The sequence below is a fragment of the Anabrus simplex genome, chromosome 5 (genome assembly GCF_040414725.1).
Source record: "Anabrus simplex isolate iqAnaSimp1 chromosome 5, ASM4041472v1, whole genome shotgun sequence".
NCBI lineage: Eukaryota > Metazoa > Arthropoda > Insecta > Orthoptera > Tettigoniidae > Anabrus > Anabrus simplex.
Window position 1 is genome coordinate 55695049 of NC_090269.1, and position 18046 is coordinate 55713094.

The following is an 18046-nucleotide window of genomic DNA, read 5'->3' on the forward strand; positions in this document are numbered from 1 at the left end:
GACTGATGAATCTGGGTGGCGATAGGCAAACTCCTGCGTTCTGATTGGTCACTCGATAATCGGACCAAGACCAGTCTTCCCTTTTTGGTTCCCAGTGAAGCTATGTTTTGGGATGACGATCAACAAATTGCAGGGCCAGACAATCGAAACTACAGAGATTGATTTAACCCTTGCTTTCCCCATGGTCAGTTATTCATACTGTACTCATACATGAGTTCTACTGACAGGGGCCAACACACCCTGTTCTAAAAGTCCACATCACAACCTTTGTGGACTGTTCCAGCTATTATAGAACAACATTGTTGATAAAACCGACCATTGCATTCCTGGAAGTGAGGATAACTCTCTCACAGAACCATTCCAAAGGTTTGGTTTGAACGTTGACGTTGTTACCATGTGACAATAACCATAGGACCTCCAGTTTTGCATGGAATCCAAACCACAAGGTATATATTTTTTTGTAAACTTTGCTGAGTCCGAAAAAAAATCACTCGGCTATTATGCTCCTGAAAATATCAACTACTATAACAAATGCAAAGGTAGTTTAGTCAATCAATCCATTCAGACCAACATTTTTAGATTATATATGAGCCTGTCAAGAATTCAAGTTAAGTTGCTACAATTTATGATTTATTGATAAAGATGAGGACATGAAATTTTCGAAGTTCCTTTAACCAGATTTTCAATCCCTGTCAGGTTCAGTGACAAGCATGGGTCACACTGCACAAAACCCTAGCCAGATCAGTTCTTATATATGGAAGCAAGGCTTGCACCATCAAAAGGAAAAAAATGAAAGGAGACCTATAGCAGCAGAAGAGAGTGTGATTGGAGACTGCTCGATACTAACTACCCGACTGTAAAATGAACGAGGACATACTGGATGAACCACCAGGGTGTCTTATCGGTGTTTATGAATCATGTTGTTTTACCTCTGAAAATAAAAATCCTTACCACCACCACTACCACCAGCACCATACTTGCCTCATCATATGCATGTACGCATGAAAGTTTCCATGAGAGAGTTGCACTCCTTTGGGTAAGCCAGTTGTTCCACTGGAGCACATGATGAATGCACTATGGCTTTCCACATCTTCTATCTGCCTTAACTGAAAGACTTTGTTTCTTGCTGATGTCATGAAATTCTCCCATGAATCTCCAGTTCCCATTTCAATAATCTTAGCTGTAGAATTAATGCTCCTCAAAATGTTTTTTAAACAGCTGATAATATCCCGAACTGCAAACACCATACGAGGTTGTAGGTTTGATAAGAGCCGCTCCAAGTCACCTTGAAAATAAAATTATGTCTTAAAAGTAATCCTGATCATATATACCTGTGTTTCAGATCTTTAGAAGCTGGAAATGAAGAGATATAACAAAGTTGATCTTCACTACAAATAGATCTTCCTTTTATTTTGATCTTATCTATAAAGCCTAAATGCAATTAATAGATTGGCCATGATGGTTATTGATCTCTTACTAACTGGAACTTTGACTGATTTTTTGGCTATAAGTCCTAATACCTCTGTTAAGTACTATACTGGCCTAATTGTAAGATGGCTTCACTCAGAATTTTTGGAAGGTACCAGTACCCATTATTAAAGAAGAGACAGATGAAATAGATGAATCATTAACCTGGAAGAAACATACAGAGTTCAAGAAAAAAGACTTTACAGAATTTGTTTTATGATAACATCTTTGAAAAATAGTTTTAAACTTCAGGTTTGTTGAATCATGTATTTTGCATATGTCCATCTTCTGTTGGCTTATTTATTGTGGAGAATTCAAGAAATAGAAAAGTTGTCTGAGTTACAAAAATAAAATAATTAGAGGAATGGCTGTTGTCAGCAGATCATGAGAGAAAATTAATCAATTCCACCATTAATTCAGGTGTACATATATATAATACAAGAAATAAACATGATGTATACCATATTTACAATAAAAAAATAAGTAATGAATGTAATTGCAACATATTCAAAACTAGAATACCGGTAATTTGATTAACCCTAAATAAAATATACCACTAAATGATTGGTTTTATTATAATGTAATTCTGATAGGCAACCATTTTACCGGCATAATCTGCTGGTAGGCATTGGGCAATAGTAGTGTGACCTGGTAAACAGAGTTCCAAATGCTACAGCATTCATTTTCACCACCCCAGGCTTACCTTAGTCTGTATTCAGTTACTGGAACTTTAAGTTACATGACAGCTTCAATGCCTTCATTCTAATAACTTTGCAACATACTGGATGACCCTGCTTTAGTTTCCCCTGCAGAAATTCAGAAACAAGCCTATCAATTTCACCCCCCTGTAGGTGGAGGTGGTAGATAACATCCATGGTGTCCCCTGCCAGTCATAAGATGTGACTAAAACAGGCCCCAGGGAAACTTGGGAGTGTAAGTTGGCAACCACAAGGCTCTTAACTGAGTCTTCACAGTGATCCAATTCACTTGCTCCAGGCTCCTCACTTTCATCACCTCCCTTGGCTAACTCTTGTTCTTTTCTGACACTGACAGTATTAGGTTTGTGAGGCCTAGAAAGTCTTATTTTTATGCCCTTGTAGCTCTTGTCTTCCTGTGGCCAATATCTTTACTTTTTGAAGTATCGGACCCCTTCCACTGTTTCCCTCTAATTAGTATTAATAAGAATGGTTGCCCAATTGTACTTCCTCTTAAAACAGCAATCACCACCATCACCCTCTTAATTTCTTTGTCTTTCCTCCAACATCAAAGGTTGTACTTCGAAATGTCCAACTTTTTTGCAGCCTGTACATTGTGGTTTTCCTCATTTAAAACCCACAATTTAACGTTTATAGCATACCCTCTCCTTTCTCCTTTGTTTAACTGAAGTGACAAAGATGCTCTTCTTTCCATATGATCTGCCGTGGGTGAGATAGTGAGCTAAACTTAATGCATTAGCACTATGATGTCAAGCTAAACAACATTAGATCACAAGCCACAAATTGGAAATAAATAAATAAATTGCCAAAGCTTGAGAAATTTTGGTTTATTTATGACCTTGAATTCAGCTATGATACATGTCATGATTCCCATTGCATGAGCCAGTATAGTTGGGAAATGATACAAATAGATCTTCACAAAAATGAGTATTTATCAATGTTAGGCTGTGCGTTTAAGACAACAACTGTTTGTAAAAGTACATTTTAATACAAAGAAAAAAGTAGTCTTATATTTAAGCCAATAATTCTCATTGATTACCAACTTCACTAATATGAAAGTGTTCCATTAAGGTAACATGATCTCAGTCAAGAAAGTTATTCTCCTAAGAATATTTCCATTACAAAACTTTTATTCATGAAAAATAATTGGAAAAGTAAACTGACAAATTCTAGAATAATATATTGCTGCCCAGTATAATAAACTGATGCCAGGGCCCAGTAACAGGCCGCCACCCTGTGGGTGAGAAAGGCTGTGTTAGGGGACGTCCCCGTAAACTGGCCGATCTTACAAAGATTTATCTGAGATAAATTCAGCCCAGAGATGTTTATCTTATTTCCCCTCCATCCTGGATGTTCTCAATAGTCAAGTCTCTGTGATCATACTCCCTGGTCAAGCCTATTCAGCATTTGAAAGTCTGAGCTCCCATATCTTATTCCAAACAGTAGCACAGCATGTTAAACTCAATGTGAACAGTAGGTATTATGCTGTAGCATATACCATATTTACCATATTTATTCTAGATACACAGTAGGTTATCTTACCTACATCATAACCAGGATTAAGAGGTGCGCATGTGGCTCCAACTGCCAAGGTTGCCAACATGAGTGAGGAAAAGTATATATTGCTCCTGCAGCAGAACACTATGACGTCTCCCCTGTTAATGTCATTGTAATACAGTGCTGCTGCTAGTAACTTGCTCTGAGTTGTCAGCTCCTCTGCAGTTAGAGTTTTGTTATCAGCTGGATACTCCTAAACAGAAACATGAATTTATTATTCTAAAGAAATGTTCTATTAGCATCAGACATTGAACAGTGTACATTTTCTAAATGAACTGAACATCTGAACGTGTGATAACCAACCTGAGCAGAGTTTATCTACAGGAACTTCACCTGTTTCACTTAAAGCACTTGCCAAAAAGCAATATACTGAAAAATTTTCCATTTCATATAAACATGGGAAAGACATTCTCTCCACCTTGGATATCTGTGAGTATAAACACCAAATTTTGGGTTGTGGACTGACTTAAACCTTTCTCGAGAAATGCTTAATAGAATGATGAAAACCACATCAACATCCATCCGGTGGCTTTTGAGATTAGCTGCCACAGACAGACAGAATCAGGACTTTGTTTTATAGGGCTTAGTATACATAGATTTCTTTCTGGAATTAAATGTTATTTTGAATGAAAATTTCAAGGAGAATGTTGCTGTGTTTGATTAACCCATTTGGAACAAGGCAGACCCTACTGTAATAATAATATCAATCAAAATGCCTATGCAATACGAGACCCACCACTGGTAGTCTTGAAGATGGTTCTCCATTGTTTCCCATTCATACAAAGCAAATACCGGAGCTATACCTTACCTAAGGCCATGACCACCAGCTTTCCAGTCCTAAATCCTTTAATCCAGTGTTGAATCCAAGAAAGTTACCAGGGGAGGGGAACCCACTTGAAAATCTGGGGTTTGAATTCCGGTCGATCCTGGGTTGAGATTTTTTTTCTCAAAAACTGCGTGGCGTCAGGAAGGGCATCCAACCTTAATCTCCCGGTCATGCCCAAAATGAGTCTGGGTGGCTGCAGCAACTCCAGAAATAACTGGGATAAGTTGAAGAAATGTTTAGTTGCTTACATAAATTATGGTGTATTTGTTATTTTAATATTCATTTGTTTGTTAAAACTAAAACCCTGTCTATTCGAAACAGTGAAGATCAGCAAGCAAGCAGACTTGTTTGGTCTGTGTTGCCCAATTCCAGAAGCAGTGACATTTATGCCGTCAGTATTACTGATGCATGTAACACAGCTTGTCATGTCACTACAGCCACAATGTCATTATGAGAGGGCTGTTGCCGCTGCTCTGTATCTGCACACGCACCCCAGTGGTTTGCCTACATAACCCCTTACCAACTAACATTGAAATAATGTCTTGTTTAGAATTTTAACACTGTAAATACACTGACTGACAGAGCAAATGCAACACCAAGAAGGAGTGGTTCGAAAGGGATGAAAGTTGGGGAAAAAACAGAGACGGCACGGACGAATAATTGATGTTTATTTCAAACCGATATGCAGGTTACACAATGCGCACGGCATCGACTCAGTAGGATGTAGGACCACCGCGAGCGGCGATGCACGCAGAAACACGTCGAGGTACAGAGTTAATAAGAGTGCGGATGGTGTCCTGAGGGATGGTTCTCCATTCTCTGTCAACCATTTGCCACAGTTGGTCGTCCGTACGAGGCTGGGGCAGAGTTTGCAAATGGTGTCCAATGAGATCCCACACGTGTTCGATTGGTGAGAGATCCGGAGAGTACGCTGGCCACGGAAGCATCTGTACACCTCGTAGAGCCTGTTGGGAGATGCGAGCAGTGTGTGGGCGGGCATTATCCTGCTGAAACAGAGCATTGGGCAGCCCCTGAAGGTACGGGAGTGCCACCAGCCGCAGCACATGCTGCACGTAGCGGTGGGCATTTAACGTGCCTTGAATACGCACTAGAGGTGACGTGGAATCATACGCAATAGCGCCCCAAACCATGATGCCGCGTTGTCTAGCGGTAGGGCGCTCCACAGTACTGCCGGATTTGACCTTTCTCCACGCCGACGCCACACTCGTCTGCGGTGACTATCACTGACAGAACAGAAGCGTGACTCATCGGAGAACACGACGTTCCGCCATTCCCTCATCCAAGTCGCTCTAGCCCGGCACCATGCCAGGCGTGCACGTCTATGCTGTGGAGTCAATGGTAGTCTTCTGAGCGGACGCCGGGAGTGCAGGCCTCCTTCAACCAATCGACGGGAAATTGTTCTGGTCGATATTGGAATAGCCAGGGTGTCTTGCACATGCTGAAGAATGGCGGTTGACGTGGCGTGCGGGGCTGCCACCGCTTGGCGGCGGATGCGCCGATCCTCGCGTGCTGACGTCACTCGGGCTGCGCCTGGACCCCTCGCATGTGCCACATGTCCCTGCGCCAACCATCTTCGCCACAGGCGCTGCACCGTGGACACATCCCTATGGGTATCGGCTGCGATTTGACGAAGCGACCAACCTGCCCTTCTCAGCCCGATCACCATACCCCTCGTAAAGTCGTCTGTCTGCTGGAAATGCCTCCGTTGACGGCGGCCTGGCATTCTTAGCTATACACGTGTCCTGTGGCACACGACAACACGTTCTACAATGACTGTCGGCTGAGAAATCACGGTACGAAGTGGGCCATTCGCCAACGCCGTGTCCCATTTATCGTTCGCTACGTGCGCAGCACAGCGGCGCATTTCACATCATGAGCATACCTCAGTGACGTCAGTCTACCCTGCAATTGGCATAAAGTTCTGACCACTCCTTCTTGGTGTTGCATTTGCTCTGTCAGTCAGTGTAAATAGATTACACTTTAATATACTTATATGGTTACTTTTAGTTTAATTCACTTAAGTAAACATGTACATAATCTATATATATAAAATATTATGTCCTGACTGACTGACTGACTGACTGACTGACTGACTGACTGACTCATCATCGCTGAGCCAAAACTACTGGACATAAAGAAATTAAATTTTGGGGACAAAATTATATTACAGTGTAAGGGAGGATTGTTGGATATTCCATCGCTAAGGGGGCAAAAAAGGGAGTGAATTATGTCTGTATCTCAAAAATGAAATAGTTTACAGACTAAAAATTGGTATTTGGAATCTCCTTTAAAAATACAGAAATATGTAATTTTTTGTTTTTGTTTTTGTAAAATCCACTTAAGAGGGTTGAAAAGAAGTGAAAAGGGGTTGAGTTCTTTTTATGAGGATACTTATATCTAAAAAACTGAAGATGAAGGCATGAAAATTAGTATTTGGAATCTTCTTTGTAAGTAAAGAAACACACCTTATTTTTGTTCTTGGAAAATCTAGTTGGGAGGGGGGCTGAATATAAATGGAAAAGGAGGTGAAGTTTTGAAATGAGAATATCTACAGTATATCTCAAAAACATAACATGTTACAGGCATGAAAATAGGTATTTGGAAACTCCTTTAAAAATAAAGAAAAATAGTTTTTTGTTTTTGTAAAATCCACTTAAGGTGGGGGGGGGGGGGGTGAAAGTGAGTGAAGAAGGAATTGATTTCTTTTAATGAGGATTCTTATATCTTAAAAACTAAAGATGTTACAGACGTGAAAGTCAGTATTTGGAATCTCCTTTCAAAATACAGTAAAGAAACAAACATTTAAAAAAAGACATTTAAGCTCTTTAGGCTTTTTCAATCATGAAATTACCAGCGTTTCGCTCCAGTGTAACAGTGAGCTCATCAGTTGGATTGCTACAACTTTCCAAGAAGTTGGCAGCTAGTGGGCCGTTGAAACACCACTGCAAGTCTCTTATGTAGGACAATGCAGTGACGGTGCACTAGGGGAAGCATGTGCCTTGACTTGTATAAATGGCTGCCTTTGGCCTTTATATCAAAAATAAGGTTCTTAGAAGGAAACCATAATTTAATTCCATCAATTGCAAATGTTAAAAACATTTAAGCTTATAGGTTTTTTCAATCGTGGCGGCTAGTGCACCGTTGAGACACCACTGCAAGCCTCTTATGTAGGACAATGCAGTGATAGTGCACTAGGGGAAGCATGTGCCTCAACTTGTATAAATGCCTGCCTTTGGCAGGTGTAGCAATCCAATTGATGAGCCCACTGCTACACTGGGACAAAATGCTGGTAATTTCATAACTGAAAACCCCTAAAGAGCTTAAATGGTTTTAACTTTTGCAATCAATGGAGTTAAATTATGGTTTCCTCCTAGGAACCTTATTTTTAAGCATTTTTTTATTTAAAAAAAATCCACTTAAAGGGTCGAGGGTGAAAAGAAATGAAAAAAACTGAATTATTTTTATAATGATATACCTATATCTCAAAACCTGAAGATATTACAGAAATGGAAATTGGTATTTGGAATTGCCTTTAGAAGTAAACGCATAGGTTTTGATTTTTTGAAAATTCACTTAACGAGGGGTAAAGAGAAGTGGAAAATAGGAGTTTGATTATTTTAATGAGGCTAAATATCTCAAAAATGATATGTTACAGGCGTGAAAATCGGTATTTATTTCGGAAAGTCCACGTAGGGAGTTGGTATTGGAGGGGCTGGGGTGGGGCGGGGGGGGGGGGGTGGAAAAAAAAAGGGCAACTCAGGACGCTATTCATTTTCCTGCATGTTTCCTTGAAATCTTGAAATCCACGTGAGCAAAGTCGCGGGTTACAGCTAGTAGACTATATAAATACCTCTGAAGAATAGAATAACTCACTATAGACCAATGTTGTAGCCTATAACATGTAAATGTGCCGCACAAAAATTGGCCCGCAAAGAAATATTTTTTAAATGTTAAAACGTAGACTTTTATTTTATACATTCTCGAAAAGTCCGCCTCTGTGGTGTAGTGGTTAGTGTGATTAGCTGCCACCCCCGGAGGTCCGGGTTCGATTCCCGGCTCTGCCACGAAATTTGAAAAGTGGTACGAGGGCTGGAACGGGGTCCACTCAGCCTCGGGAGGTCAACTGAGTAGAGGTGGGTTCGATTCCCACCTCAGCCATCCTCGAAGTGGTTTTCCGTGGTTTCCCACTTCACCTCCAGGCGAATGCCGGGATGGTACCTCACTTAAGGCCACGGCCGCTTCCTTCCCTCATCCTTGCCTATCCCTTCCAATCTTCCCATCCCCCTACAAGGCCCCTGTTCACCATAGCAGGTGAGGCCGCCTGGGCGAGGTACTGGTCATACTCCCCAGTTGTATCCCCGACCAAGAGTCTGAAGCTCCAGGACACTGCCCTTGTGGCGGTAGAGGTGGGATCCCTCGCTGAGTCCGACGGAAAAGCCGAACCTGGAGGGTAAACAGATGATGATGATGATGATGACATTCTCGAAAAGCGAGGTTATTCGTAAACCGTGGATAGCGGGTGGCCGAAAGGATTGGAATCCTTCCACCTGCACAATAAGTTTAATCTTTTTTAAACACGAGCATGATGAAAGAAAGTCATCTTCTGCGACGGCCAATTTTTGTGCGGTTGAATGCACATAAACTTCTAGCATAGTACCTAATTATAAATACGCCGTTTTAGGTTTAATTAACATAATACGACATAGAAGCCTCCGTGGCTCAGGCGGCAGCGCGCCGGCCTCTCACTGCTGAATACCGTGGTTCAAATCCCGGTCACTCCATGTGAGATTTGTGCTGGACAAACCGCAGGCAGAACATGTTTTTCTCCTGGTACTCCGATTTTCCCTGTCATCCTTCATTCCAGCAACACTCTCCATTAACATTTCATGTCATCTGTCAGTCATCATTGCCCCAGTGGAATGCGACAGGCTTCAGCAGCCGGCACATTTCCTATCCTCACCACTAGACGGGGCTTCATTCATTCCATTCCTGACCCGGTCAAATGACTGGAAACATGCTATGGATTTTCAGTACAACATATACGTACGTACCGTATACGAATCCCTAGGTAGATTAGAATAACACTGTAAATACTTAGCTTTATTAATATTATTTTCTTTTAACACGCTCGTGGACACTTTCATCCATATCTATAATTACACTAGCCTGCAAAATAAAACTTTTTTTGTGCGGTAAAAACGAAACTAGGTGGGTTTTATGAATTTCTTAACGCAGAATTCGAGAAAAAAATTAGTTTTGGCGAATCACGTCTGGTTTGGTAGCAATTTTACAAAATATTATTTTGTTCTTACGTAAAATTGTTGATACTTAGTATTGATTAAATTTGATGTAGTAATGTAAATTTCAGCTTGCAAAACGCAATCATATTTTTCATGCATTAAATACACATAAATGCTGCTTTGTAAGCAAGTAGATAGTATGTATTCTATTTTTAATGTATATTGAAATTCGTGAAACTGAAGCATAAAAGCGCCTATTTAGTTTCGACTGTACAGTTGCTTTTAAATTAATATAACTGTACCTTGAATAAACATTACATGGTTAAACATACATAGTTTTGTTACTTACATTGTGTGCAGGTTAGATTCACACCTCCGTCTTTTCCCGTTTTCCGTGGAATTTCCGGGTTTTTGAAGTTCTTGAATGATCTCTAGAATGGTCGCCTCGTGCAATCGACCAACAGTAATCGGCCATCATATTCACATCCCAACGTCTCTGATAGCGTCGTTCTGCATCTTTGAGATCCTTGTGAAACCTTTCACCTTGTTCTTCACTGACAGCTCCTAAATTTAGAGGGAAATAATCCAGATGCGAAGCTAAGAAATGAAGCTTAAGGCTCATATTACAACCGAGTTCCTTAAATTTTACCAACATTTTCCTTACAATTTCTTTGTATTGAGGGTCCCTAATGTTGCTAAGGAATTTAGTCACTACATCTTTGAATGCGTTTCATGCCTCTTTCTCAATTTTGGTCATCGTGTCTGTGAAAATTTTATCCTTCATCTGTTTACGAATCTGTGGTCCATCAAATACGCCTTCTATGATTTTTGCATCTAATACTGAGGGAAATTTAGTGGATAAATATTGGAAGCATAGGCTACTTTTATCTAATGCCTCGACATACAGTTTCATCAATCCAAATTTGATGTGCAAGGGTGGAAGTGGAATTTTTTCACGGTCAATTAGACTTACGTTCAAGACATTTTTGGATTCTGGTTGTAGTTGTTTCCTTTCTGTCCAATTCACTGTATCCCAATGTTTATCCCGTGCCCTGCTATCCCATTCACATAGGAAACAGGGAAATTTTGTATAGCCTTTTTGTTGTCCCAGCAACAATCCAATAATCTTCAAATCACCGCAAATTTGCCACCCATGCTCATGATATTTAATTTTTTCAAGCACCAACTTTAAGGTCTCGTATGTTTCAGACATTTTTGTGGAGTGTGCAAGTGGACGGATGCCAGAACATTTGTATTATGAAGCAAAACAGCCTTTAAAGTTATTTTGGAAGAGTCAATAAAAACACGCCAGTTACTAGGATCATACTCTTTCTCTCCCAATCGACGTAGATTTGAAACATCCGTACAAAATACAAGTTCATCTTCTTGAGTATAATATTTTCGGACTGTTATCTTTGAAAGGAAACTGCTTTATCAGTCCATCATAAACATTGCATAAGGGCTGGGGCTTTTAACACGTCTGATTATTCAAGTGGTCTAAGATGAAAGACAAACTCTCAACTGTCTTATTTTCTATCCTACATACCTCGCGGTCTATTGCGTATCTGGGGGAGTTTGTTATGAATTTACCAGGAAATCCCCAACTACAAATTGAAAATTTAGACAGCAATAAACCTATAATAAAATGCAAACAATAACACATCAAATCACATAATTGTTTTCTAAAATAAGTTGCGCGAAAACATCTCTCAACATTACATCTTACGAATTCATGCAGATACTAAAACACCGAATTTCATTAAAAATAGACGTGATAGGAAAAAAAAATAGCATCATTTTCGGAATCAGGGCAGCGATTTCCATAAGAATTACATATTTTATATTTTACCGCAAAATCATGTTGGCTTGTGTTATAAATACCAATTAACCCCTAACTTAATAAAAACGTTGCACGCTCTAGTAGCCTCAAATCAAGCTGGAATCTCTGGAATTTAAGATTAAATCAGTCGATAATTCCAAAATGTTCAAACGCTGTTACTTTTAAGTGGCAATAGGCATAAAGGGAAGTTTATGTTCTGGATCAGCCCAAAGGTCTAGTGGTGCGAATTCTGCAGACACGATCATTTTCGGCTCTACGGCGGATACACATATATCCGCACAACTCTCGGAGAGAGCGTAGAATGTCCAATGTGTCCTTGATGACCAATTGAAGACAATGCAGAGAAAATGTTTCGAAATCGAAATTTTTAAAAATGCCAACTTCTATGGTAGATATGTTTACAGAAAACAATCTGAGAATTATATGCAAATTAACAGAAACCCTGTGGTCACTAGCGGGCGGCCCTTAAGGATTACCGGACGTTGTCCTCCCCAGAGAACGAATTTTTTTTAAAAAATCTCGACATTTGAAGTCAAATTTTGGACTCGAATAATGCTAAGAAAATTATATTTTATTGTAAAACTGTAAATTCTCATCAATAAGGAAGACTGTTCAGCAATAAGTCATCAAACTTAGGTGACTGACATTCAGTGCACAGTTCACTGATAAATGTTTCAGGTTGAAGATAAGGCACGGGCTCTTGAGAGTTCGTCCGAGGATATAGTGTTGGTGCGGGGTTTGAGATGTAAGGTGGACGGTTTCGGAGGGTGGAAGAGTGCGGGAAGAGGCTTTCTCTTGGGCCTAGTCCGTATCAGTGTAACAGTAAACCCCTATACGAGCATGCGCCAGCCAAACCTCCATGGTCGCATGCAATAATAGTAAGTATTATTATGACCATATTTGTCCTATTTTTTTAATATTCGTATATTGAAATGTAACATCTGAGACCAGAAATTTTGATTCATTTGGGCCTCTGGCTTGCATCCCGCGTGTTGTGAGGGTTGGCAGCAGAGCATTAGCGTCTTTTCACGCGGAAGACTTGAATGAGTGTGGTGGTAGGCCTGCTGGTCAGTAGCAAAGACAGATTTTTGGGTAGAAGTACTTCCCCCCTTCCCCCTGTGGTGCCTTTTTTTTTTTTTTTTTTTAATACATCATTTTATAACTGGCTTGATCGGTGACAAGTCTCAACATTCTACGCCACGCCACGCTTTGCGATTGTGCGATGTTACTAAATCATATTTACATAAACATTGAAAATTTGGAGATAGCAAACTTTCATGCAAACCTTTATGTTAGCGTCTAATGACGTTGTTAACGTTGATGTTTATGTAAATCGTTCTGAATGACAAGGGCGGCTTTTCAGGTGAAGTAGGTGAAGTGCCACTTCACTTATTTTTACCATAATGAATCACTTAAATTTATTTTTCGTATGATATTTGTTGGTTTTACGGAAAGAAAATTTTTTATTGTACGGCGTTTGGAGCACCTCATCACCTGATGAGAACCAGGGGAACTCACGAAAGCGCCGGCTGTCGGCCACAGTACGGCGCGTGAGACTGAGTGAAGACGAGAGATTCCGCAGTTGCCTCTACCAAGACCAACTACAATACCTCAGACCTTAACCGACCTATCGAAACTGTCCACAATGGCGGCAGCTGGAGTGCTAGCATGCGTTTGTTTTGATTTGTGTAAGCCGTGTTGTTACCAAATATTTATGAAAATTTGAATATTATTAATCGTACATGATATTTATTTATAATCTTAAGAAGATTATAGATCCTCTTTCAGTGCCGTAAGAAGCTGTTTGTTCTCAAAGAGCTTATTTATTCCAACAATGTCGGTGGTGATTAGGTTAATTTTGATTCTCGTGTTCTTCTCCGAAAGTACTTTCTTTATTTTTAGTTGCCTATGCAATATGTTTATAGTTCAATGTGCTGTGTGCCTGGATGTAAGTAAGAGCTCAGTGTTCCCGTTTCCAATAGACCTAGTATTAAGGCAAAATTGGGTTAAGAGCATTCGTAAGGAAAACTTCGAAACGAATCATAGGACTAATAATGTTGTGTGCATTAATGATTTTATCATTTTTGAAATCGAATGTATTCTGAGGGAAGACATATACCTATAGAAGGTGGTGATCTAATTCCAGTGCCGCGCAAATTTCCGAAGTTAAAACTAATGATGCCTATCCTAGCATTTACCCTATCAGCCAACGTAGGCTACCTTACTACAAAGAAAATTAAATTAGTCCCAGAAAGATCCGGAAAATCATGACCAAGATTTATGATGTAGAGACTAAATTAATCTTAAACGGTGGTGCAAGAATGATGTAACTTAATTAATTTTCAACGTTTTACAGTGAACATGCGTAAACTAAACCTAACCCCATTTCCCGTGAGTTAACGTGAGGATTATGTTCTTTTTTATATAAAATACAATTATGCCATCAATTCTGATGAGTTTTAAGGTGACGAGAGCTTTAGACGGTCAAGTTTATCATACAAATATCGCTTGTACCTACTCAACAATAGTCTACAGGTGGATTTTGGAGGGTTGAAATTTTGTTGGGGAAATTTGTTTGCGTGTTTTACATAATGGGCTGTGGTTAATGGTGGTGTTACATAGTACGGTATTTAATGTAAGGTTAATAATGTACTTTGTTGACATCTATATATCGTATTTGCTGACCGGAGATTCATATGTGAAATATTTTTATACTCTGTGTTTCAACCTGACGTTGATACAATAATTCTCCCTTCGTTTTCTCCCCTCTGAAATTTCATTTAGACTTACAATACGCGATAACGCTATTTATGGTGTTTAATTATTCATATTTTGAGTCAGTGAGTTGCATTTCATGAGGTTCGACTTGTGATATTTTCTTTTGGTGACTCGGAATAAACTTGCATAACCTTTCCCTCAACCTCTCATATCGCACGCCGATGTTCGTCATGTTTTTTCTGCATTAGGGTCTGATGTAATAATTGTAGTTGGTCTTGCCTCTACCACCCAAGTGCTCCCACCTAGCGCTTGGCCTTGGCGGTTGCCATGACAACCATGACGTCACCCGCGTACTTTCCACATAGCGGAATGTGCTAGTGAAGTTGACGGAAGAGCGGAATGTTTCGTCTTCCCTGCGTCATCCTGTGTGAAGTACGAGTACTTGCGTATCGTGGTTCATTCGCAGTGTTGTGCTGTTTTATTTAAATATGTGTCCTATTTATGACATAGTGTGCATTTTATTATAAACACTATTTTCACGTTGGAGAAACGAAGATCAGAATGAAGTTCTACGTTTTGATCGCCCTACTGAATCACTGCAAATTTGTGCTACAAAAGAAGTGAAACATTCCGATAAATCTTACAATCTTAGTTTCAAACGATCGTGGTTTAAGGAATTTCCATGGTTGTGCTCCTCTCCAGCTCTACAGAAGTTGTTTTGTTGGGCCTGCTTGCCGTTTATCAATAAAAATAACGTTTGGAATAAAAACGGATGTTCAGCCCTTTTGAACAGAACACGTTCTTTGCATAAGCACTCAGACTCTGCAGAACATAAAATACGGCAGCTAGATTTCAAGACATTGGAAACAAACCAAAACACGATCTCTGATGTCCTGAAGGAAAATGCCAGACTGAATATTGTAATTGTGCAGTTCAGTGAAAATGTACATTTAAATAGGCTTTTCCTTCAGTTGGTAATTGATGCAGTGCTCTATTTAAGTAAGCAAGAACTAGCTTTTCGTGGTCATGACGAAACATTAAATTCAATAAATCGTGGTCACGTGCTGGACCCTCCGCCAGAAACAGGTACGAGGTACGAGTACAAAACAACCAAAAACAACACGTAGTTCCTAAATCTTGTCCTCCTCTGTCGTGTAGTGTGATTAACTGCCACCCCGGAGGCCCGGGTTAGATTCCCGGCAATGCCACGAAATTTGAAAAGTGGTACAAGGGCTGGAACGGGGTCCACTCAGCCTCGGGAGATCAACTGAGTAGAGGTGGGCTCGATTCCCACCTCAGCCATCCTGGGAGTGGTTTTCCGTGGTTTCCCACTTCTCCTCCAGGCAAATGCCGGGATGGTACCTAACTTAAGGCCACGGCCGCTTCCTTCCCTCTTCCTTGTCTATCCCTTCCAATCTTCCCCTCCCCCACCAAGGCCCCTGTTCAGCATAGCAGGTTAGGCCGCCTGGGCGAAGTACTGGTCATCCTCCCAGTTGTATCCCCCGACCCAGAGTCTGAAGCTCCAGGACACTGTCCTTGAGGTGGTAGAGGTGGAATCCCTCGCTGAGTCCGAGGGAAAACCTACCCTGGAGGGTAAACAGATTAAGAAACAAAGAAAGAAAGAAAGAAAGAAAGAAAGAAAGAAGTTCCTAAATCTGTCGCTCGAAATCGAACGGGTAATAGCTCTTCACCATACTTTACAGCCACGAGCCGCCACTACTGAATGATTCCATCAGATATGCAGATAGCAAACATCTGTGTTTATGTATTGTTTAATTAATGTTCATTTTGAATGGCCCCTTCGTCTGACGTTAAACACACAACACAATTTGAATAATAATAATTATTATATTGTTACGTGCCAGCCCCGTGGTAGCCCCTTTCGGTACTTACAGGAAGGGGCTGGTGACTCCGACGACCTGGGATCTCCCAGCCGGCTTGTGGGTGGTGCCGGCCTTTCCGTGTATTGTTCTCGTCGGCCAGCTTACCTGTGAGTTCGTTGGAGATTCAACGGGAATGTCTGCTTCTAGTGACATCGTGAAATTTTTGGATGAAATCACGTGAGCTTAAAAAAAGGGAGGCAAGCCGCGTATAGTCATTCAAGTGTTGGATTTGGAGTCAGAGTTGGTCTCCGTGGGGGAGTCAGTGTGACACTCATGGAGTTGGGGTTCGGTGGCTGGGCTGAGGGCGACAGAGGTATTGGCTGTCGCCAGTGTTCCACCGAGGTCTGAACGAGGAGCTGCTGCTGTGGTGTCGGAGAGACCAATCAATGTGTAACTGGAGGCGACAGAACGGTAGGCTGTACTGTATGTTCGTGTAATTCTGTGGACTGAGAATCGCCGTGAGCCAGCGAGGAAACGCGCTATTGTGAGTGTGAGGATAAATTAACCTGTGTTAATGTTCGCTGTTGTGAGTATCGTCCTGCTGTTGAATACTGTTGAGCTATTTAGTCGTTCACTGCATGGGACTGTGTGAAGTACATCTGTGGAGCCGAACCAACGAACAGTCGTCGTGTGTTGTATAGCCAGTGGCACTGTGTTCAAATCCAGCTGTCTACGCGCAGTGGCTGTAGGAGGTGACTGGAACTTGGGGGAAAGTGAAAGTAAGGATTAGTGTCCCAGGTAAAGGAACGGGCTGGACCCTTGCTGCGCCATAAGGTAGAGCGATTTTTTAAATAGATTGGTAATTAGTGTGGCCATTCATAACTGATTAAAATTGTTTGCGTTTAAACATGTGCGTGTGTGTGCTTTTATTAGGTCATCCTGAAATAAATTAGAGTAATGTAATTGATGGAGTTTTATTCGTAACAATAATTTTTAAAAAAATTGTCACCGTTCGTCAAATGGTTGACTCCTTTCTGTTAATCCTATAATGTCCTGCGTGGCATATCTGTCACACTAATTTTATCAGACGTTTCAGGAGGCTCAAATGTGGACCTTTTCTCTTACATCGACTGAGACGCATTTGTCACAGAATTGCAACCAGTGTCTAATGGAAAATTTTGAAATTCTCTGTTTCCTTGATTTTGGAACGATAATTGCAAAATGTGAGTTTTGGATAAGAAATACCAAAGAAGTCAATTTAATGAATCAAGTTTTTATAACTTCTTCTTAATTTTTACCCTCCACAGTTGGTTTTTCCCTCGGACTTAGCGAGGGATCCCACCTCTACCGTCTCAAGGGCAGTGTCCTGGAGTGTGAGACTTTGGGTCGGGAAGAGGAAGACCAGTACCTCACCCAGGCAGCCTCACTTTCTATGCTGAGCAATGGCCTTGTGAAGGATGGGAATATTGGAAGAGGAAAGGAAGGAAGCGGCCGTGGCCTTAAGTTAGGTACCATCCCGCCATTTGCCTGGAGGAGAAGTGGGAAACCACCGAAAACCACTTCGAGGATGGCTGAGGTGGTAATCGAATCCCCCTCTACTCAGTTGACCTCCCGAGGCTGACTGGACCCTGTTCCAGCCCTCGTACCACTTTTCAAATTTCGTGGCAGAGTCGGGAATCGAACCCGGGTCTCCGGGTGTGGCAGCTAATCACACTAACCACTACGCCACAGAGGCGGACCACCTGGGACTGGGTGTTTGTGTTCGTCTTAATACGCTTTTCTTCACCTACACTACTGCTAACTACCTACCACAGAAACACACAGGGTTGGCATCAGTA

At 41.0% G+C, this 18046-nt stretch overlaps 1 protein-coding gene across 1 annotated transcript in view; it reads left to right on the forward strand.

The window, feature by feature from the left end:
* Positions 1-12445: 12445 nt before the first annotated feature.
* The window catches only part of LOC136874323 (uncharacterized), a 150193-nt gene continuing 144592 nt past the window's right edge, over positions 12446-18046 (forward strand). The window contains exon 1 of the mRNA XM_067147966.2: positions 12446-12545. The gene's annotated coding sequence lies outside the window, so the exon portion shown is untranslated. The remainder of the gene's footprint in view (positions 12546-18046) is intronic.